This window comes from Lathyrus oleraceus, chromosome 3 (genome assembly GCF_024323335.1).
Source record: "Lathyrus oleraceus cultivar Zhongwan6 chromosome 3, CAAS_Psat_ZW6_1.0, whole genome shotgun sequence".
Classification (NCBI taxonomy): domain Eukaryota; kingdom Viridiplantae; phylum Streptophyta; class Magnoliopsida; order Fabales; family Fabaceae; genus Lathyrus; species Lathyrus oleraceus.
Window position 1 is genome coordinate 491183407 of NC_066581.1, and position 24178 is coordinate 491207584.

The 24178-nt window shown below is 31.5% G+C and overlaps 6 non-coding genes across 6 annotated transcripts; all 6 read right to left on the reverse strand.

Moving 5' to 3' along the window:
- Positions 1–2759: 2759 nt before the first annotated feature.
- On the reverse strand, positions 2760–2840 carry TRNAL-UAG (transfer RNA leucine (anticodon UAG)). The gene has a single exon. It is a non-coding gene; the product is annotated as a tRNA-Leu (tRNA).
- A 1572-nt stretch (positions 2841–4412) lies between these two features.
- On the reverse strand, positions 4413–4492 carry TRNAL-UAG (transfer RNA leucine (anticodon UAG)). The gene has a single exon. It is a non-coding gene; the product is annotated as a tRNA-Leu (tRNA).
- A 1584-nt stretch (positions 4493–6076) lies between these two features.
- TRNAL-UAG (transfer RNA leucine (anticodon UAG)) lies at positions 6077–6156 on the reverse strand. The gene has a single exon. It is a non-coding gene; the product is annotated as a tRNA-Leu (tRNA).
- Positions 6157–12243: 6087 nt separating this feature from the next.
- Positions 12244–12323, reverse strand: TRNAL-UAG (transfer RNA leucine (anticodon UAG)). The gene has a single exon. It is a non-coding gene; the product is annotated as a tRNA-Leu (tRNA).
- A 3378-nt stretch (positions 12324–15701) lies between these two features.
- On the reverse strand, positions 15702–15781 carry TRNAL-UAG (transfer RNA leucine (anticodon UAG)). Its single transcript has one exon. It is a non-coding gene; the product is annotated as a tRNA-Leu (tRNA).
- Positions 15782–19146: 3365 nt separating this feature from the next.
- TRNAL-UAG (transfer RNA leucine (anticodon UAG)) lies at positions 19147–19226 on the reverse strand. The gene has a single exon. It is a non-coding gene; the product is annotated as a tRNA-Leu (tRNA).
- Between the last annotated feature and the right edge of the window lie 4952 nt (positions 19227–24178).

The following is a 24178-nucleotide window of genomic DNA, read 5'->3' on the forward strand; positions in this document are numbered from 1 at the left end:
TACTCATGCATATGTAGGATGAGAAAAATCCTTCCAGTCCGCTCATGTCCATCCACATAACTCATTGAATACCTAGTTAACTGACTTTATAATCGTCTTATGACAAATAATGTTTGACGCTAGTAAAATGATTAACTCCTCAATGTCCTTTTGTATGGACATAATGGTTTCCGGTCAAATGGTAGCATACACCACTGTGATTATAAAAATAACTTATGAGACTTACAAAACAAACTATGTAGTATTCTTATCGCGGGTCATTCCAATATAAATATTACTTATAACATTCTCTATGCATTGACGTTGCTATATTCGATAGTAAGACATACATATAGATACTTTTAGAGTGATATCTTTATATTTAATGATGTCTCACATTTAAGTCACACTTAATGTTCCATGAAACCAATTAAATACTATAAAAAACTAATAACTTTGAAAATAAACATAATAAAAATGTATTTTTATTATAAATAATCAACTTGATACAAGTTTTAAATACATTATTCATAAATATGTTGGCCTATGAGTCTTACACCAATAGTTTATGGATAAATTTGGACTAATCTCACACCTTATACAAATTTGGTGGAATAACTTATTTACCTCACTAACACAAGACTATCTAGACCTTTCATACACAGTCCAACAACTCAGTCAATTCCCGAACCAACCAACAACTGCTAACTTGAAAGTAGTTGTGAGAATCAAGACTTTTTGTATTTATGATTGGGCCATTAGCTAAGATATAAGGAAATCCATCACTGATTTTTGAATATTTTTAGACAACTCCTTCATTTAAGATTGTTCATAGTTAATTATGTCAAAATTTTGAATTGAATCGAATTATTATAGCATAAGAAGGATTCAAAAGAAACAAATTGAACCGGTATAGTTTTATAAAATCATATCGACCCAAATAAATTGTTTGGTGAACCAAATTTTTATTTATAACTAAAGTGAACCAATATTGAGAAAATTTCCCCAACCTAGTCTATTTAATACTTGGAACGAAATGACAGAAACAAGAAAAAGTTGACAGCTATGGGATTTGAACCCACGCCCTTTCGGACCAGAGCCTAAATCTGGCACCTTAGACCTCTCAGCAAGTCTCAATGTTGTTATTGTTTATTAAATTTAAACACGTATACAATACTCACCCTATGCTAGCTTCCCATGGGCCGTATTTTCCTAATTAACATTAGTGTATCGTGACAATGTACCACAAAATCATAAATGTATCTTATTAATTTATTTTATCTCTCGTTTATTTATCCTTACGTGTGCGACCTTTTACGTTCTCGTAACATTGACAATAATGTTAAATAATTTACTTAATATTATAAATAGAGAGAGGGTGTCTAGCCAGACATCATTGCTTTCGAATTAACCATAATTTCATGTGATCTCATATAACCTTTATACGATAATGATCATATGTATAATTATTGTTTTTCCCTTATATGTATACCTAACACAAGACATAATTCTTACCTCCCCTGTATAATTCAATATTATGTTTCTTGATGCCCGAGTGTACTTAGTATTAACAAATAAGCTCAATATCGCATATTCATTTATTTCAGCATGATAATGCATTTTAAAATCAAACTTAATTAAGGAGTATGTAGATATTACTCATGCATATGTAGGATGAGAAAAATCCTTCCAGGCCGCTCATGTCCATCCACATGACTCATTGAATACCTAGTTAACTGACTTTATAATCGTCTTATGACAAACAATGTTTGACGCTACTAAAATGATTAACTCCTCAATGTCCTTTTGTATGGACTTAATGGTTTCCGGTCAAATGGTAACATACACCACTGTGATTATAAAAATAACTTATGAGACTTAAATAACAAACTATGTAGTATTCTTATCGCGGGTCATTCCAATATAAATATTACTTATAACATTCTCTATGCATTGGCGTTGCTATATTAGATAGTAAGACATACATATAGATACTTTTAGAGTGATATCTTTATATTAATGATGTCTCACATTTAAGTCACACTTAATGTTCCATGAAACCAATTAAATACTATAAAAAACAAATTACTTTGAAAATAAACATAATAAAAATGTATTTTTATTATAAATAATCAACTTGATACAAGTTTTAAATACATTAATCATAAATATGTTGGCCTATGAGTCTTACACCAATAGTTTATGGATAAATTTGGACTAATCTCACACCTTATAGAAATTTGGTGGAATCACTTATTTACCTCACTAACACAAGACTATCTAGACCTTTCATACACAGTCCAACAACTCAGTCAATTCCCGAACCAACCAACAACTGCTAACTTGAAAGTAGTTGTGAGAATCAAGACTTTTTTTATTTATGATTGGGCCATTAGCTAAGATATAAGGAAGTCCATCACTGATTTTTGAATATTTTTAGACAACTCCTTCATTTTTTAGAAGTCCAAGCAACAAACGTGTGTGAAAATCATCTTATGAGATCGAGTACCAGGACGGTAATGACCACAACTAAGATTGTTCATAGTTAATTATGTCAAAATTTTGAATTGAATCGAATTATTATAGCATAAGAAGGATTCAAATGAAACAAATTGAACCGGTATAGTTTTATAAAATCATATCGACCCAAATAAATTGTTTGGTGAACCAAATTTTTATTTATAACTAAAGTGAACCAATATTAAGAAAATTTCCCCAACCTAGTCTATTTAATACAGTAAATTATAATTTGGAACGAAATGACAGAAACAAGAAAAAGTTGACACTTGTGGGATTTGAACCCACAGCCCTTTCGGACCAGAGCCTAAATCTGGCGCCTTAGACCACTCGGCCAAACTGTCTCAATGTTGTTATTGTTTATTAAATTTAAACACGTATACAATACTCACCCTATGCTAGCTTCCCGTGGGCCGTATTTTCCTAATTAACATTAGTGTATCGTAACAATGTACCACAAAATCATAAATGTATCTTATTAATTTATTTTATCTCTCGTTTATTTATCCTTACGTGTGCGACCTTTTACGTTCTCGTAACATTGACAATAATGTTAAATAATTTACTTAATATTATAAATAGAGAGAGGGTGTCTAGCCAGACATCATTGCTTTCCAATTAACCATAATTTCATGTGATCTCATATAACCTTTATACGATAATGATCATATGTATAATTATTGTTTTGCCCTTATATGTATACCTAACACAAGACATAATTCTTACCTCCCCTGTATAATTCAATATTATGTTTCTTGATGCCCGAGTGTACTTAGTATTAACAAATAAGCTCAATATCGCATATTCATTTATTTCAGCATGATAATGCAATTTAAAATCAAACTTAATTAAGGAGTATGTAGATATTACTCATGCATATGTAGGATGAGAAAAATCCTTCCAGGCCGCTCATGTCCATCCACATGACTCATTGAATACCTAGTTAACTGACTTTATAATCGTCTTATGACAAATAATGTTTGACGCTACTAAAATGATTAACTCCTCAATGTCCTTTTGTATGGACATAATGGTTTCCGGTCAAATGGTAGCATACACCACTGTGATTATAAAAATAACTTATGAGACTTACAAAACAAACTATGTAGTATTCTTATCGCGAGTCATTCCAATATAAATATTACTTATAACATTCTCTATGCAATGACGTTGCTATATTCGATAGTAAGACATACATATAGATACTTTTAGAGTGATATCTTTATATTTAATGATGTCTCACATTTAAGTCACACTTAATGTTCCATGAAACCAATTAAATACTATAAAAAACTAATTACTTTGAAAATAAACATAATAAAAATGTATTTTTATTATAAATAATCAACTTGATACAAGTTATAAATACATTATTCATAAATATGTTGGCCTATGAGTCTTACACCAATAGTTTATGGATAAATTTGGACTAATCTCACACCTTATACAAATTTGGTGGAATAACTTATTTACCTCACTAACACAAGACTATCTAGACCTTTCATACACAGTCCAACAACTCAAACAATTCCTGAACCAACCAACAACTGCTAACTTGAAAGTAGTTGTGAGAATCAAGACTTTTTGTATTTATGATTGGGCCATTAGCTAAGATATAAGGAAATCCATCACTGATTTTTGAATATTTTTAGACAACTCCTTCATTTAAGATTGTTCATAGTTAATTATGTCAAAATTTTGAATTGAATCGAATTATTATAGCATAAGAAGGATTCAAAAGAAACAAATGGAACCGGTATAGTTTTATAAAATCATATCGACCCAAATAAATTGTTTGGTGAACCAAATTTTTATTTATAACTAAAGTGAACCAATATTAAGAAAATTTCCCCAACCTAGTCTATTTAATACAATAAATTATAATTTGGAACGAAATGACAGAAACAAGGAAAAGTTGACAGCTATGGGATTTGAACCCACGCCCTATCAGACCAAAGCCTAAATCTGGCACCTTAGACCTCTCGGCCAAACTGTCTCAATGTTGTTATTGTTTATTAAATTTAAACACGTATACAATACTCACCCTATGCTAGCTTCCCATGGGCCGTATTTTCCTAATTAACATTAGTGTATCGTAACAATGTACCACAAAATCATAAATGTATCTTATTAATTTATTTTATCTCTCGTTTATTTATCCTTACGTGTGCGACCTTTTACGTTCTCGTAACATTGACAATAATGTTAAATAATTTACTTAATATTATAAATAGAGAGAGGGTGTCTAGCCAGACATCATTGCTTTCCAATTAACCATAATTTCATGTGATCTCATATAACCTTTATACGATAATGATCATATGTATAATTATTGTTTTGCCCTTATATGTATACCTAACACAAGACATAATTCTTACCTCCCCTGTATAATTCAATATTATGTTTCTTGATGCCCGAGTGTACTTAGTATTAACAAATAAGCTCAATATCGCATATTCATTTATTTCAGCATGATAATGCATTTTAAAATCAAACTTAATTAAGGAGTATGTAGATATTACTCATGCATATGTAGGATGAGAAAAAACCTTCCAGGCCGCTCATGTCCATCCACATGACTCATTGAATACCTAGTTAACTGACTTTATAATCGTCTTATGACAAATAATGTTTGACGCTAGTAAAATGATTAACTCCTCAATGTCCTTTTGTATGGACTTAATGGTTTCCGGTCAAATGGTAACATACACCACTGTGATTATAAAAATAACTTATGAGACTTAAATAACAAACTATGTAGTATTCTTATCGCGGGTCATTCCAATATAAATATTACTTATAACATTCTCTATGCATTGGCGTTGCTATATTAGATAGTAAGACATACATATAGATACTTTTAGAGTGATATCTTTATATTTAATGATGTCTCACATTTAAGTCACACTTAATGTTCCATGAAACCAATTAAATACTATAAAAAACAAATTACTTTGAAAATAAACATAATAAAAATGTATTTTTATTATAAATAATCAACTTGATACAAGTTTTAAATACATTAATCATAAATATGTTGGCCTATGAGTCTTACACCAATAGTTTATGGATAAATTTGGACTAATCTCACACCTTATAGAAATTTGGTGGAATAACTTATTTACCTCACTAACACAAGACTATCTAGACCTTTCATACACAGTCCAACAACTCAGTCAATTCCCAAACCAACCAACAACTGCTATCTTGGAAGTAGTTGTGAGAATCAAGACTTTTTGTATTTATGATTGGGGCATTAGCTAAGATATAAGGAAGTCCATCACTGATTTTTGAATATTTTTAGATAACTCCTTCATTTTTTAGAAGTCCAAGCAACAAACGTGTGTGAAAATCATCTTATGAGATCGAGTACCAGGACGGTAATGACCACAACTAAGATTGTTCATAGTTAATTATGTCAAAATTTTGAATTGAATCGAATTATTATAGCATAACAAGGATTCAAAAGAAACAAATTGAACCCGTATAGTTTTATAAAATCATATCGACCCAAATAAATTGTTTGGTGAACCAAATTTTTTTTTATAACTAAAGTGAACCAATATTAAGAAAATTTTCCCAACAGCTGTGGGATTTGAACCCACACCGTTTCGGGCCAGAGCCTAAATCTGGCGCCTTAGACCACTCGGCCAAACTGTCTCAATGTTGTTATTGTTTATTAAATTTAAACACGTATACAATACTCACCCTATGTTAGCTTCCCATGGGCCGTATTTTCCTAATTTACATTAGTGTATCGTAACAATGTACCACAAAATCATAAATGTATCTTATTAATTTATTTTATCTCTCGTTTATTTATCCTTACGTGTGCGACCTTTTACGTTCTCGTAACATTGACAATAATGTTAAATAATTTACTTAATATTATAAATAGAGAGACGGTGTCTAGCCAGACATCATTGCTTTCCAATTAACGATAATTTCATGTGATCTCATATAACCTTTATACGATAATGATCATATGTATAATTATTATTTTGCCCATATATGTATACCTAACACAAGACATAATTCTTACCTCCCCTGTATAATTCAATATTATGTTTCTTGATGCCCGAGTGTACTTTGTATTAACAAATAAGCTCAATATCGCATATTCATTTATTTCAGCATGATAATGCATTTTAAAATCAAACTTAATTAAGGATTATGTAGATATTACTCATGCATATGTAGGATGAGAAAAATGCTTCCGGGCCCCTCTTGTCCATCCACATGACTCATTGAATACCTAGTTAACTGACTTTATAATCGTCTTATGACAAACAATGTTTGACGCTACTAAAATGATTAACTCTCCTCAATGTCCTTTTGTATGGACTTAATGGTTTCCGGTCAAATGGTAGCATACACCACTGTGATTATAAAAATAACTTATGAGACTTACATAACAAACTACGTAGTATTCTTATCGCGGGTCATTCCAATATAAATATTACTTATAACATTCTTTATGCATTGGTGTTGCTATATTCGATAGTAAGACTTACATATAGATACTTTTAGAGTGATATCTTTATATTTAATGATGTCTCACATTTAAGTCACACTTAATGTTCCATGAAACCAATTAAATACTATAAAAAACTAATTACTTTGAAAATAAACATAATAAAAATGTATTTTTATTATAAATAATCAACTTGATACAAGTTTTAAATACAATAATCATAAATATGTTGGCGTATGAGTCTTACACCAATAATTTATGGATAAATTTGGACTAATCTCACACCTTATAGAAATTTGGTGGAATAACTTATTTACCTCACTAACACAAGACTATCAAGACCTTTCATACACAGTCCAACAACTCAGTCAATTCCCGAACAAACCAACAACTGCTATTTTGGAAGTAGTTCTGAGAATCAAGAACGAAATGACAGAAACAAGCAAAAGTTGACTGCTGTGGGATTTGAACCCACGCCCTTTCGGACCACAGCCTAAATCTGGCGCCTTAGACCACTCGGCCAAACTGTCTCAACATAGAAAGATTTTGTGAAATTTAAACACGTGTACAATACTCACCCTATGCTAGCTTCCCGTGGGTAGTATTTTCCTAATTAACATTAGTGTATCGTAACAATGTACCACAAAATCATAAATGTATCTTATTAATTTATTTTATCTCTCGTTTATTTATCCTTATGTGTGTGACCTTTTACGTTCTCGTAACATTGACAATAATGTTAAATAATTTACTTAATATTATAAATAGAGAGACGGTGTCTAGCCAGACATCATTGCTTTCCAATTAACGATAATTTCATGTGATCTCATATAACCTTTATATGATAATGATCATATGTATAATTATTGTTTTTCCCTTATATGTATACCTAACACAAGACACAATTCGTACCTCCCCTGTATAATTCAATATTATGTTTCTTGATGCCCGAGTGTACTTAGTATTAACAAATAAGCTCAATATCGCATATTCATTTATTTCAGCATGATAATGCATTTTAAAATCATACTTAATTAAGGAGTATGTAGATATTACACATGCATATGTAGAATGAGAAAAATCCTTCCAGGCCGCTCATGTCCATCCACATGACTCATTGAATACCTAGTTAACTGACTTTATAACCGTCTTATGACAAACAATGTTTGACGCTACTAAAATGATTAACTCCTCAATGACCTTTTGTATGGAGTTAATGGTTTCCAGTCAAATGGTAGCATACACCACTGTGATTATAAAAATAACTTATGAGACTTACATAACAAACTATGTAGTATTCTTATCGCGGGTCATTCCAATATAAATATTACTTATAACATTCTCTATGCATTGGCGTTGCTATATTCGATTGTAAGACTTACATATAGATACTTTTAGAGTGATATCTTTATATATAATGGTGTCTCACATTTAAGTCACACTTAATGTTCCATGAAACCAATTAAATACTATAAAAAACTAATTACTTTGAAAATAAACATAATAAAAATGTATTTTTATTATAAATAATCAACTTGATACAAGTCTTAAATACATTAATCATAAATATGTTGGCATATGAGTCTTACACCAATAGTTTATGGATAAATTTGGACTAATCTCACACCTTATAGAAATTTGGGGGAATAACTTATTTACCTCACTAACACAAGACTATCTAGACCTTTCATACACAGTCCAACAACTCAGTCAATTCCCGAACCAACCAACAACTGCTATTTTGGAAGTAGTTCTGAGAATCAAGAACGAAATGACAGAAATAAGCAAAAGTTGATTGCTGTGGGATTTGAACCCACGCCCTTTCGGACCACAGCCTAAATCTGGCGCCTTAGACCACTCGGCCAAACTGTCTCAACATAGAAAGATTTTGTGAAATTTAAACACGTGTACAATACTCACCCTATGCTAGCTTCCCGTGGGTAGTATTTTCCTAATTAACATTAGTGTATCGTAACAATGTACCACAAAATCATAAATGTATCTTATTAATTTATTTTATCTCTCATTTATTTATCCTTATGTGTGCGACCTTTTACGTTCTCGTAACATTGACAATAATGTTAAATAATTTACTTAATATTATAAATAGAGAGAGGGTGTCTAGCCAGACATCATTGCTTTCCAATTAACGATAATTTCATGTGATCTCATATAACCTTTATATGATAATGATCATATGTATAATTATTGTTTTTCCCTTATATGTATACCTAACACAAGACATAATTCGTACCTCCCCTGTATAATTCAATATTATGTTTCTTGATGCCCGAGTGTACTTAGTATTAACAAATAAGCTCAATATCGCATATTCATTTATTTCAGCATGATAATGCATTTTAAAATCATACTTAATTAAGGAGTATGTAGATATTACACATGTATATGTAGAATGAGAAAAATCCTTCCAGGCCGCTCATGTCCATCCACATGACTCATTGAATACCTAGTTAACTGACTTTATAACCGTCTTATGACAAACAATGTTTGACGCTACTAAAATGATTAACTCCTCAATGACCTTTTGTATGGAATTAATGGTTTCCAGTCAAATGGTAGCATACACCACTGTGATTATAAAAATAACTTATGAGACTTACATAACAAACTATGTAGTATTTTATCGCGGGTCATTCCAATATAAATATTACTTATAACATTCTCTATGCATTGGCGTTGCTATATTCGATTGTAAGACTTACATATAGATACTTTTAGAGTGATATCTTTATATATAATGGTGTCTCACATTTAAGTCACACTTAATGTTCCATGAAACCAATTAAATACTATAAAAAACTAATTACTTTGAAAATAAACATAATAAAAATGTATTTTTATTATAAATAATCAACTTGATACAAGTTTTAAATACAATAATCATAAATATGTTGGCCTATGAGTCTTACACCAATAATTTATGGATAAATTTGGACTAATCTCACACCTTATAGAAATTTGGTGGAATAACTTATTTACCTCACTAACACAAGACTATCTAGACCTTTCATACACAGTCCAACAACTCAGTCAATCCCGAACCAACCAACAACTGCTATTTTGGAAGTAGTTCTGAGAATCAAGACTTTTTGTATTTATGATTGGGCCATTAGCTAAGATATAAGGAAGTCCATCACTGATTTTTTAATATTTTTAGACAACTCCTTCATTTTTTAGAAGTCCAAGCAACAAACGTGTGTGAAAATCATCTTATGAGATCGAGTACCAGGACGGTAATGACCACAACTAAGATTGTTCATAGTTAATTATGTCAAAATTTTGAATTGAATCGAATTATTATAGCATAAGAAGGATTCAAAAGAAACAAATTGAACCCGTATAGTTTTATAAAATCATATCGACCCAAATAAATGGTATAGTCTATTTAATACAGTAAATCAAACAGTTAAGTCATACATTTTTATGTAAATTTTGGGTGAACTGATAATTTGGAACGAAATGACAGAAACAAGCAAAAGTTGACTGCTGTGGAATTTGAACCCAAGCCCATTCAGACCAGAGCCTAAATCTGGCGCCTTAGACCACTCGGCCAAACTGTCTCAATCGTGAAAGATTTTGTTAAATTTAAACACGTGTACAATACTCACGCTATGCTAGCATCCCGTGGGTAGTATTTTCCTAATTAACATTAGTGTATCGTAAGAATGTACCACAAAATCATAAATGTATCTTATTAATTTATTTTATCTCTCGTTTATTTATCCTTATGTGTGCGACCTTTTACGTTCTCGTAACATTGACAATAATGTTAAATAATTTACTTAATATTATAAATAGAGAGAAGGTGTCTAGCACGACATCATTGCTTTCCAATTAACGATAATTTCATGTGATCTCATATAACCTTTATATGATAATGATCATATGTATAATTATTGTTTTTCCCTTATATGTATACCTAACACAAGACATAATTCATACCTCCCCTGTATAATTCAATATTATGTTTCTTGATGCCCGAGTGTACTTAGTATTAACAAATAAGCTCAATATCGCATATTCATTTATTTCAGCATGATAATGCATTTTAAAATCATACTTAATTAAGGAGTATGTAGATATTACACATGCATATGTAGAATGAGAAAAATCCTTCCAGGCCGCTCATGTCCATCCACATGACTCATTAAATACCTAGTTAACTGGCTTTATAATCGTCTTATGACAAACAATGTTTGACGCTACTAAAATGATTAACTCCTCAATGACCTTTTGTATGGAGTTAATGGTTTCCAATCAAATGGTAGCATACACCACTGTGATTATAAAAATACCTTATGAGACTTACATAACAAACTATGTAGTATTCTTATCGCGGGTCATTCCAATATAAATATTACTTATAACATTCTCTATGCATTGGCGTTGCTATATTCGATTGTAAGACTTACATATAGATACTTTTAGAGTGATATCTTTATATATAATGGTGTCTCACATTTAAGTCACACTTAATGTTCCATGAAACCAATTAAATACTATAAAAAACTAATTACTTTGAAAATAAACATAATAGAAATGTATTTTTATTATAAATAATCAACTTGATACAAGTCTTAAATACATTAATCATAAATATGTTGGCATATGAGTCTTACACCAATAGTTTATGGATAAATTTGGACTAATCTCACACCTTATAGAAATTTGGTGGAATAACTTATTTACCTCACTAACACAAGACTATCTAGACCTTTCATACACAGTCCAACAACTCAGTCAATTCCCGAACCAACCAACAACTACTAACTTGGAAGTAGTTGTGAGAATCAAGACTTTGTGCATTTATGATTGAGCCATTAGCTAAGATATAAGGAAGTCCATCATTGATTATTGAGTATTTTTAGACAACTCCTTCATTTTTTATAACTCCAAGCAACAAACATGTGTGAAAATCATCTTATGAGATCGAGAACCAGGAGGGTAATGACCACAACTAAGATTGTTCATAGTTAATTATGTCAAAATTTTGAATTGAATCGAATTATTATAGCATAAGAAGGATTCAAAAGAAACAAATTGAACCGGTATAGTTTTATAAAATCATATCGACCCAAATAAATGGTTTGGTGAACCAAATTTTTATTTATAACTAAAGTGAATCAATATTAAGAAAATTTTCCCAACCTAGTCTATTTAATACAGTAAATCAAAGAGTTAAGTCATACATTTTTATGTAAATTTTGGGTGAACTGACAATTTGGAACGAAATGACAGAAACAAGCAAAAGTTGAAAACTGTGGGATTTGAACCCACGCCCATTCGGACCAGAGCCTAAATCTGGCGCCTTAGACCACTCGGCCAAACTGTCTCAATGGTGAAAGATTTTGTTAAATTTAAACACGTGTACAATACTCACGCTATGCTAGCTTCCCGTGGGCCGTATTTTCCTAATTAACATTAGTGTATCGTAACAATGTACCACAAAATCATAAATGTATCTTATTAATTTATTTTATCTCTCGTTTATTTATCCTTATGTGTGCGACCTTTTACGTTCTCGTAACATTGACAATAATGTTAAATAATTTACTTAATATTATAAATAGAGAGAGGGTGTCTAGCACGACATCATTGCTTTCCAATTAACGATAATTTCATGTGATCTCATATAACCTTTATATGATAATGATCATATGTATAATTATTGTTTTTCCCTTATATGTATACCTAACACAAGACATAATTCGTACCTCCCCTGTATAATTCAATTTTACGTTTCTTGATGCCCGAGTGTACTTAGTATTAACAAATAAGCTCAATATCGCATATTCATTTATTTCAGCATGATAATGCATTTTAAAATCATACTTAATTAAGGAGTATGTAGATATTACTCATGCATATGTAGAATGAGAAAAATCCTTCCAGGCCGCTCATGTCCATCCACATGACTCATTAAATACCTAGTTAACTGGCTTTATAATCGTCTTATGACAAACAATGTTTGACGCTACTAAAATGATTAACTCCTCAATGACCTTTTGTATGGAGTTAATGGTTTCCAATCAAATGGTAGCATACACCACTGTGATTATAAAAATAACTTATGAGACTTACATAACAAACTATGTAGTATTCTTATCGCGGGTCATTCCAATATAAATATTACTTATAACATTCTCTATGCATTGGCGTTGCTATATTCGATTGTAAGACTTACATATAGATACTTTTAGAGTGATATCTTTATATATAATGGTGTCTCACATTTAAGTCACACTTAATGTTCCATGAAACCAATTAAATACTATAAAAAACTAATTACTTTGAAAATAAACATAATAGAAATGTATTTTTATTATAAATAATCAACTTGATACAAGTCTTAAATACATTAATCATAAATATGTTGGCATATGAGTCTTACACCAATAGTTTATGGATAAATTTGGACTAATCTCACACCTTATAGAAATTTGGTGGAATAACTTATTTACCTCACTAACACAAGACTATCTAGACCTTTCATACACAGTCCAACAACTCAGTCAATTCCCGAACCAACCAACAACTACTAACTTGGAAGTAGTTGTGAGAATCAAGACTTTGTGCATTTATGATTGAGCCATTAGCTAAGATATAAGGAAGTCCATCATTGATTATTGAGTATTTTTAGACAACTCCTTCATTTTTTATAACTCCAAGCAACAAACATGTGTGAAAATCATCTTATGAGATCGAGAACCAGGAGGGTAATGACCACAACTAAGATTGTTCATAGTTAATTATGTCAAAATTTTGAATTGAATCGAATTATTATAGCATAAGAAGGATTCAAAAGAAACAAATTGAACCGGTATAGTTTTATAAAATCATATCGACCCAAATAAATGGTTTGGTGAACCAAATTTTTATTTATAACTAAAGTGAATCAATATTAAGAAAATTTTCCCAACCTAGTCTATTTAATACAGTAAATCAAACATTTGGAACGAAATGACAGAAACAAGCAAAAGTTGACAACTGTGGGATTTGAACCCATGCCCATTCGGACCAGAGCCTAAATCTGGCTCCTTAGACCACTCGGCCAAACTGTCTCAATGGTGAAAGATTTTGTTAAATTTAAACACGTGTACAATACTCACGCTATGCTAGCTTCCCGTGGGCCGTATTTTCCTAATTAACATTAGTGTATCGTAACAATGTACCACAAAATCATAAATGTATCTTATTAATTTATTTTATCTCTCGTTTATTTATCCTTATGTGTGCGAGCTTTTACGTTCTCGTAACATTGACAATAATGTTAAATAATTTACTTAATATTATAAATAGAGAGAGGGTGTCTAGCACGACATCATTGCTTTCCAATTAACGATAATTTCATGTGATCTCATATAACCTTTATATGATAATGATCATATGTATAATTATTGTTTTTCCCTTATATGTATACCTAACACAAGACATAATTCGTACCTCCCCTGTATAATTCAATTTTATGTTTCTTGATGCCCGAGTGTACTTAGTATTAACAAATAAGCTCAATATCGCATATTCATTTATTTCAGCATGATAATGCATTTTAAAATCATACTTAATTAAGGAGTATGTAGATATTACTCATGCATATGTAGAATGAGAAAAATCCTTCTAGGCCGCTCATGTCCATCCACATGACTCATTGAATACCTAGTTAACTGACTTTATAATCGTCTTATGACAAACAATGTTTGACGCTACTAAAATGATTAACTCCTCAATGACCTTTTGTATGGAGTTAATGGTTTCCAGTCAAATGGTAGCATACACCACTGTGATTATTAAAATAACTTATGAGACTTACATAACAAACTATGTAGTATTCTTATCGCGGGTCATTCCAATATAAATATTACTTATAACATTCTCTATGCATTGGCGTTGCTATATTCGATTGTAAGACTTACATATAGATACTTTTAGAGTGATATCTTTATATATAATGGTGTCTCACATTTAAGTCACACTTAATGTTCCATGAAACCAATTAAATACTATAAAAAACTAATTACTTTGAAAATAAACATAATAAAAATGTATTTTTATTATAAATAATCAACTTGATACAAGTCTTAAATACATTAATCATAAATATGTTGGCATATGAGTCTTACACCAATAGTTTATGGATAAATTTGGACTAATCTCACACCTTATAGAAATTTGGTGGAATAACTTATTTACCTCACTAACACAAGACTATCTAGACCTTTCATACACAGTCCAACAACTCAGTCAATTCCCGAACCAACCAACAACTACTAACTCGGAAGTAGTTGTGAGAATCAAGACTTTGTGCATTTATGATTGAGCCATTAGCTAAGATATAAGGAAGTCCATCATTGATTATTGAGTATTTTTAGACAACTCCTTCATTTTTTATAACTCCAAGCAACAAACATGTGTGAAAATCATCTTATGAGATCGAGAACCAGGAGGGTAATGACCACAACTAAGATTGTTCATAGTTAATTATGTCTTAATTTTGAATTGAATCGAATTATTATAGCATAAGAAGGATTCAAAAGAAACAAATTGAACCGGTATAGTTTTATAAAATCATATCGACCCAAATAAATGGTTTGGTGAACCAAATTTTTATTTATAACTAAAGTGAATCAATATTAAGAAAATTTTCCCAACCTAGTCTATTTAATACAGTAAATCAAACATTTGGAACGAAATGACAGAAACAAGCAAAAGTTGACAACTGTGGGATTTGAACCCATGCCCATTCGGACCAGAGCCTAAATCTGGCGCCTTAGACCACTCGGCCAAACTGTCTCAATGGTGAAAGATTTTGTTAAATTTAAACACGTGTACAATACTCACGCTATGCTAGCTTCCCGTGGGCCGTATTTTCCTAATTAACATTAGTGTATCGTAACAATGTACCACAAAATCATAAATGTATCTTATTAATTTATTTTATCTCTCGTTTATTTATCCTTATGTGTGCGAGCTTTTACGTTCTCGTAACATTGACAATAATGTTAAATAATTTACTTAATATTATAAATAGAGAGAGGGTGTCTAGCACGACATCATTGCTTTCCAATTAACGATAATGTCATGTGATCTCATATAACCTTTATATGATAATGATCATATGTATAATTATTGTTTTTCCCTTATATGTATACCTAACACAAGACATAATTCGTACCTCCCCTGTATAATTCAATTTTATGTTTCTTGATGCCCGAGTGTACTTAGTATTAACAAATAAGCTCAATATCGCATATTCATTTATTTCAGCATGATAATGCATTTTAAAATCATACTTAATTAAGGAGTATGTAGATATTACTCATGCATATGTAGAATGAGAAAAATCCTTCCAGGCCGCTCATGTCCATCCACATGACTCATTGAATACCTAGTTAACTGACTTTATAATCGTCTTATGACAAACAATGTTTGACGCTACTAAAATGATTAACTCCTCAATGACCTTTTGTATGGAGTTAATGGTTTCCAGTCAAATGGTAGCATACACCACTGTGATTATAAAAATAACTTATGAGACTTACATAACAAACTATGTAGTATTCTTATCGCGGGTCATTCCAATATAAATATTACTTATAACATTCTCTATGCATTGACGTTGCTTTATTCGATTTTAAGACTTACATATAGATACTTTTAGAGTGATATCTTTATATATAATGGTGTCTCACATTTAAGTCACACTTAATGTTCCATGAAACCAATTAAATACTATAAAAAACTAATTACTTTGAAAATAAACATAATAAAAATGTATTTTTATTATAAATAATCAACTTGATACAAGTCTTAAATACATTAATCATAAATATGTTGGCATATGAGTCTTACACCAATAGTTTATGGATAAATTTGGACTAATCTCACACCTTATAGAAATTTGGTGGAATAACTTATTTACCTCACTAACACAAGACTATCTAGACCTTTCATACACAGTCCAACAACTCAGTCAATTCTCGAACCAACCAACAACTACTAACTTGGAAGTAGTTGTGAGAATCAAGACTTTGTGCATTTATGATTGAGCCATTAGCTAAGATATAAGGAAGTCCATCATTGATTATTGAGTATTTTTAGACAACTCCTTCATTTTTTATAACTCCAAGCAACAAACATGTGTGAAAATCATCTTATGAGATGGAGAACCAGGAGGGTAATGACCACAACTAAGATTGTTCATAGTTAATTATGTCAAAATTTTGAATTGAATCGAATTATTATAGCATAAGAAGGATTCAAAAGAAACAAATTGAACCGGTATAGTTTTATAAAATCATATCGACCCAAATAAATGGTTTGGTGAACCAAATTTTTATTTAAAACTAAAGTGAATCAATATTAAGAAAATTTTCCCAACCTAGTCTATTTAATAATTTGGAACGAAATGACAGAAACAAGCAAAAGTTGACAACTGTGGGATTTGAACCGACGCCCATTCGGACTAGAGCCTAAATCTGGCGCCTTAGACCACTCGGCCAAACTGTCTCAATGGTGAAAGATTTTGTTAAATTTAAACACGTGTACAAGACTCACGCTATGCTAGCTTCCCGTGGGCCGTATTTTCCTAATTAACATTAGTGTATCGTAACAATGTACCACAAAATCATAAATGTATCTTATTAATTTATTTTATCTCTCGTTTATTTATCCTTATGTGTGCGAGCTTTTACGTTCTCGTAACATTGACAATAATGTTAAATAATTTACTTAATATTATAAATAGAGAGAGGGTGTCTAGCACGACATCATTGCTTTCCAATTAACGATAATTTCATGTGATCTCATATAACCTTTATATGATAATGATCATATGTATAATTATTGTTTTTCCCTTATATGTATACCTAACACAAGACATAATTCGTACCTCCCCTGTATAATTCAATTTTATGTTTCTTGATGCCCGAGTGTACTTAGTATTAACAAATAAGCTCAATATCGCATATTCATTTATTTCAGCATGATAATGCATTTTAAAATCATACTTAATTAAGGAGTATGTAGATATTACTCATGCATATGTAGAATGAGAAAAATCCTTCCAGGCCGCTCATGTCCATCCACATGACTCATTGAATACCTAGTTAACTGACTTTATAATCGTCTTATGACAAACAATGTTTGACGCTACTAAAATGATTAACTCCTCAATGACCTTTTGTATGGAGTTAATGGTTTCCAGTCAAATGGTAGCATACACCACTGTGATTATTAAAATAACTTATGAGACTTACATAACAAACTATGTAGTATTCTTATCGCGGGTCATTCCAATATAAATATTACTTATAACATTCTCTATGCATTGGCGTTGCTATATTCGATTGTAAGACTTACATATAGATACTTTTAGAGTGATATCTTTATATATAATGGTGTCTCACATTTAAGTCACACTTAATGTTCCATGAAACCAATTAAATACTATAAAAAACTAATTACTTTGAAAATAAACATAATAAAAATGTATTTTTATTATAAATAATCAACTTGATACAAGTCTTAAATACATTAATCATAAATATGTTGGCATATGAGTCTTACACCAATAGTTTATGGATAAATTTGGACTAATCTCACACCTTATAGAAATTTGGTGGAATAACTTATTTACCTCACTAACACAAGACTATCTAGACCTTTCATACACAGTCCAACAACTCAGTCAATTCCCGAACCAACCAACAACTACTAACTCGGAAGTAGTTGTGAGAATCAAGACTTTGTGCATTTATGATTGAGCCATTAGCTAAGATATAAGGAAGTCCATCATTGATTATTGAGTATTTTTAGACAACTCCTTCATTTTTTATAACTCCAAGCAACAAACATGTGTGAAAATCATCTTATGAGATCGAGAACCAGGAGGGTAATAACCACAACTAAGATTGTTCATAGTTAATTATGTCTTAATTTTGAATTGAATCGAATTATTATAGCATAAGAAGGATTCAAAAGAAACAAATTGAACCGGTATAGTTTTATAAAATCATATCGACCCAAATAAATGGTTTGGTGAACCAAATTTTTATTTATAACTAAAGTGAATCAATATTAAGAAAATTTTCCCAACCTAGTCTATTTAATACAGTAAATCAAACATTTGGAACGAAATGACAGAAACAAGCAAAAGTTGACAACTGTGGGATTTGAACCCATGCCCATTCGGACCAGAGCCTAAATCTGGCGCCTTAGACCACTCGGCCAAACTGTCTCAATGGTGAAAGATTTTGTTAAATTTAAACACGTGTACAATACTCACGCTATGCTAGCTTCCCGTGGGCCGTATTTTCCTAATTAACATTAGTGTATCGTAACAATGTACCACAAAATCATAAATGTATCTTATTAATTTATTTTATCTCTCGTTTATTTATCCTTATGTGTGCGACCTTTTACGTTCTCGTAACATTGACAATAATGTTAAATAATTTACTTAATATTATAAATAGAGAGAGGGTGTCTAGCACGACATCATTGCTTTCCAATTAACGATAATTTCATGTGATCTCATATAACCTTTATATGATAATGATCATATGTATAATTATTGTTTTTCCCTTATATGTATACCTAACACAAGACATAATTCGTACCTCCCCTGTATAATTCAATTTTATGTTTCTTGATGCCCGAGTGTACTTAGTATTAACAAATAAGCTCAATATCGCATATTCATTTATTTCAGCATGATAATGCATTTTAAAATCATACTTAATTAAGGAGTATGTAGATATTACTCATGCATATGTAGAATGAGAAAAATCCTTCCAGGCCGCTCATGTCCATCCACATGACTCATTGAATACCTAGTTAACTGACTTTATAATCGTCTTATGACAAACAATGTTTGACGCTACTAAAATGATTAACTCCTCAATGACCTTTTGTATGGAGTTAATGGTTTCCAGTCAAATGGTAGCATACACCACTGTGATTATAAAAATAACTTATGAGACTTACATAACAAACTATGTAGTATTCTTATCGCGGGTCATTCCAATATAAATATTACTTATAACATTCTCTATGCATTGACGTTGCTTTATTCGATTTTAAGACTTACATATAGATACTTTTAGAGTGATATCTTTATATATAATGGTGTCTCACATTTAAGTCACACTTAATGTTCCATGAAACCAATTAAATACTATAAAAAACTAATTACTTTGAAAATAAACATAATAAAAATGTATTTTTATTATAAATAATCAACTTGATACAAGTCTTAAATACATTAATCATAAATATGTTGGCATATGAGTCTTACACCAATAGTTTATGGATAAATTTGGACTAATCTCACACCTTATAGAAATTTGGTGGAATAACTTATTTACCTCACTAACACAAGACTATCTAGACCTTTCATACACAGTCCAACAACTCAGTCAATTCTCGAACCAACCAACAACTACTAACTTGGAAGTAGTTGTGAGAATCAAGACTTTGTGCATTTATGATTGAGCCATTAGCTAAGATATAAGGAAGTCCATCATTGATTATTGAGTATTTTTAGACAACTCCTTCATTTTTTATAACTCCAAGCAACAAACATGTGTGAAAATCATCTTATGAGATCGAGAACCAGGAGGGTAATGACCACAACTAAGATTGTTCATAGTTAATTATGTCAAAATTTTGAATTGAATCGAATTATTATAGCATAAGAAGGATTCAAAAGAAACAAATTGAACCGGTATAGTTTTATAAAATCATATCGACCCAAATAAATGGTTTGGTGAACCAAATTTTTATTTAAAACTAAAGTGAATCAATATTAAGAAAATTTTCCCAACCTAGTCTATTTAATAATTTGGAACGAAATGACAGAAACAAGCAAAAGTTGACGACTGTGGGATTTGAACCGACGCCCATTCGGACTAGAGCCTAAATCTGGCGCCTTAGACCACTCGGCCAAACTGTCTCAATGGTGAAAGATTTTGTTAAATTTAAACACGTGTACAAGACTCACGCTATGCTAGCTTCCCGTGGGCCGTATTTTCCTAATTAACATTAGTGTATCGTAACAATGTACCACAAAATCATAAATGTATCTTATTAATTTATTTTATCTCTCGTTTATTTATCCTTATGTGTGCGACCTTTTACGTTCTCGTAACATTGACAATAATGTTAAATAATTTACTTAATATTATAAATAGAGAGAGGGTGTCTAGCACGACATCATTGCTTTCCAATTAACGATAATTTCATGTGATCTCATATAACCTTTATATGATATTGATTATATGTATAATTATTGTTTTTCCCTTATATGTATACCTAACACAAGACATAATTCGTACCTCCCCTGTATAATTCAATTTTATGTTTCTTGATGCCCGAGTGTACTTAGTATTAACAAATAAGCTCAATATCGCATATTCATTTATTTCAGCATGATAATGCATTTTAAAATCATACTTAATTAAGGAGTATGTAGATATTACTCATGCATATGTAGAATGAGAAAAATCCTTCCAGGCCGCTCATGTCCATCCACATGATGTCGCAACCTGAAAAATACAGTGCGCGAAAAAAACAACCGGCGAAAGAAAAAAGACAGAAGAGTCGCCACCGTGCGTTATTCATCCCAAAGGAGGGAAAGGAAACGCTCGAAGTAAACCTGATAAAGGAAAGGACAAGACGGGGTCTCGCAACCAAATCTTGGGTTCGGGAGTCGATTATGCGAAGGGAAGGTATTAGCACCCCTACGCATCCGTAGTACTCTACGGGATCCACTTTTGTGGTTTTTGTCTAAAGGGTGTGGGTTTACATAATGTGTTTATTTATTAAAAAGGTTAAGAGAAATGACTCGCGCGGATGTCGCATCCACTGCATACGTATCTCATCTGAATATGAGAATCAGAGTCTTCGTAGCTCGGCTGACCTATGGGTTGGGGGATGTGTGCTCGCTAAGACATCGTGTCTTATGCCTACGTATCTCATCTGGAATGAGAATCAGAGCAAGCCGTACTTCGGCTAACTACGGGGTTATGGATTGGGTTTTGGACGAACAACGTTACTACGCAATCTCATGGATGCTCGACCTTTGGAGACTTACTCGCCTGTAGTAGAAGGAGATAACGCGTTGCTTTGGGTATTAGGGTTTGTTTGCGTTGTAGGAACCCGCATGCAAAAAGGAAGTCCTAGGCGAAGGAACAGTGCTACCTTAATTGGCAAGCAGACGGGAGACTATCCGAAGCCTCGTGTCCCACGGGGGAACAATCACACCACACAAAACATGTATCTTAGAGTAAAATGCCACCAAGGGGCTCAAACATTGCCTCCTATCGAGGTCTTCCAGCTAAGAAAGCGATAAAGTACGAGAAAAGGAAAAAATTACCACACGGATAAAGATCCGAAGTTACAACAATTAAAGGATTAGCAACCCTGAGATCTCTCCAGCTAGACCATCAAAGAAAATCAGTCAATACGATTAATCAGGATAAACCTCCGGATGGTATCCCTGCAAGAGTATGTGAGCCCTCACGAAAACTCAACAGAAAGGTTAGACAAACAAGGTGAAATCCAGGGAAAACAATGCCATGGCAACACAAAGACAGGTTAGAGAAACAAAATAGGGTAACCAAGAGTTGCCCCTAAATCAAAATGTAACCACATGAATAATTCCATCAAAATTCACAAAAAGCTCACAAAAAGCAATCAAGGGTAGGAGGCCTAAACCTCTTGTCAAACACATGCATATCAAAAGGGTATCAAATTCACCCATAATACCTCATACATTTAGAGCATTCAAATTAAAGGCATAAAGATGATAGATATATGGCAAACCTGATTGGAGAGATTGATTAAGATTGAATGGTACGGCCGGATCTGCAAAGTAATACTAGGGTTTGTGTGAGGCGGAGTGAACTTCTCAGGGCTGCCTGAAGGTCGCTGCAGAGTAGTTCCTAGGTTTCCTTCTCTCAAAATCTTTCTCCAGTGAATCTCCCAGTGTAACTCCAAGTGTGTTTTCCTCTACTGAAACTTCAGTATTTATAGACTGATTTTCGTGGATAGTGGGCTCAAATGAGGGAGACCCAAGTCCAAAAAAATTTGTTATATTTAATTTATTTATTTAATTAATTTTATTTATTTATTTATTTTTAACTTTTTTTTTTCGTTTTTTTTTCGTTTTTTTTTCCAGGAAAAATGAAGGGTAAATTTTGGGGTATTACACATGACTCATTGAATACCTAGTTAACTGACTTTATAATCGTCTTATGACAAACAATGTTTGACGCTACTAAAATGATTAACTCCTCAATGACCTTTTGTATGGAGTTAATGGTTTCCAGTCAAATGGTAGCATACACCACTGTGATTATAAAAATAACTTATGAGACTTACATAACAAACTATGTAGTATTCTTATCGCGGGTCATTCCAATATAAATATTACTTATAACATTCTCTATGCATTACGTTGCTATATTCGATTTTAAGACTTACATATAGATACTTTTAGAGTAATATCTTTATATATAATGATGTCTCACATTTAAGTCACACTTAATGTTCCATGAAACCAATTAAATACTAAAAAAAACTAATTACTTTGAAAATAAACATAATAAAAATGTATTTTTATTATAAATAATCAACTTGATACAAGTCTTAAATACATTAATCATAAATATGTTGGCATATGAGTCTTACACCAATAGTTTATGGATAAATTTGGACTAATCTCACACCTTATAGAAATTTGGTGGAATAACTTATTTACCTCACTAACACAAGACTATCTAGACCTTTCATACACAGTCCAACAACTCAGTCAATTCCCGAACCAACCAACAACTACTAACTTGGAAGTAGTTGTTAGAATCAAGACTTTGTGCATTTATGATTGAGCCATTAGCTAAGATATAAGGAAGTCCATCACTGATTATTGAATATTTTTAGACAACTCCTTCATTTTTTATAAGTCCAAGCAACAATCGTGTGTGAAAATCATCTGATGAGATTGAGAACCAGGAGGGTAATGACCACAACTAAGATTGTTCATAGTTAATTGTGTCAATATTTTGAATTGAATCGAATTATTATAGCATAAGAAGGATTCAAAAGAAACAAATTGAATCGGTATAGTTTTATAAAATCATATCGACCGAAATAAATTGTTTGGTGAACCAAATTTTTATTTATAACTAA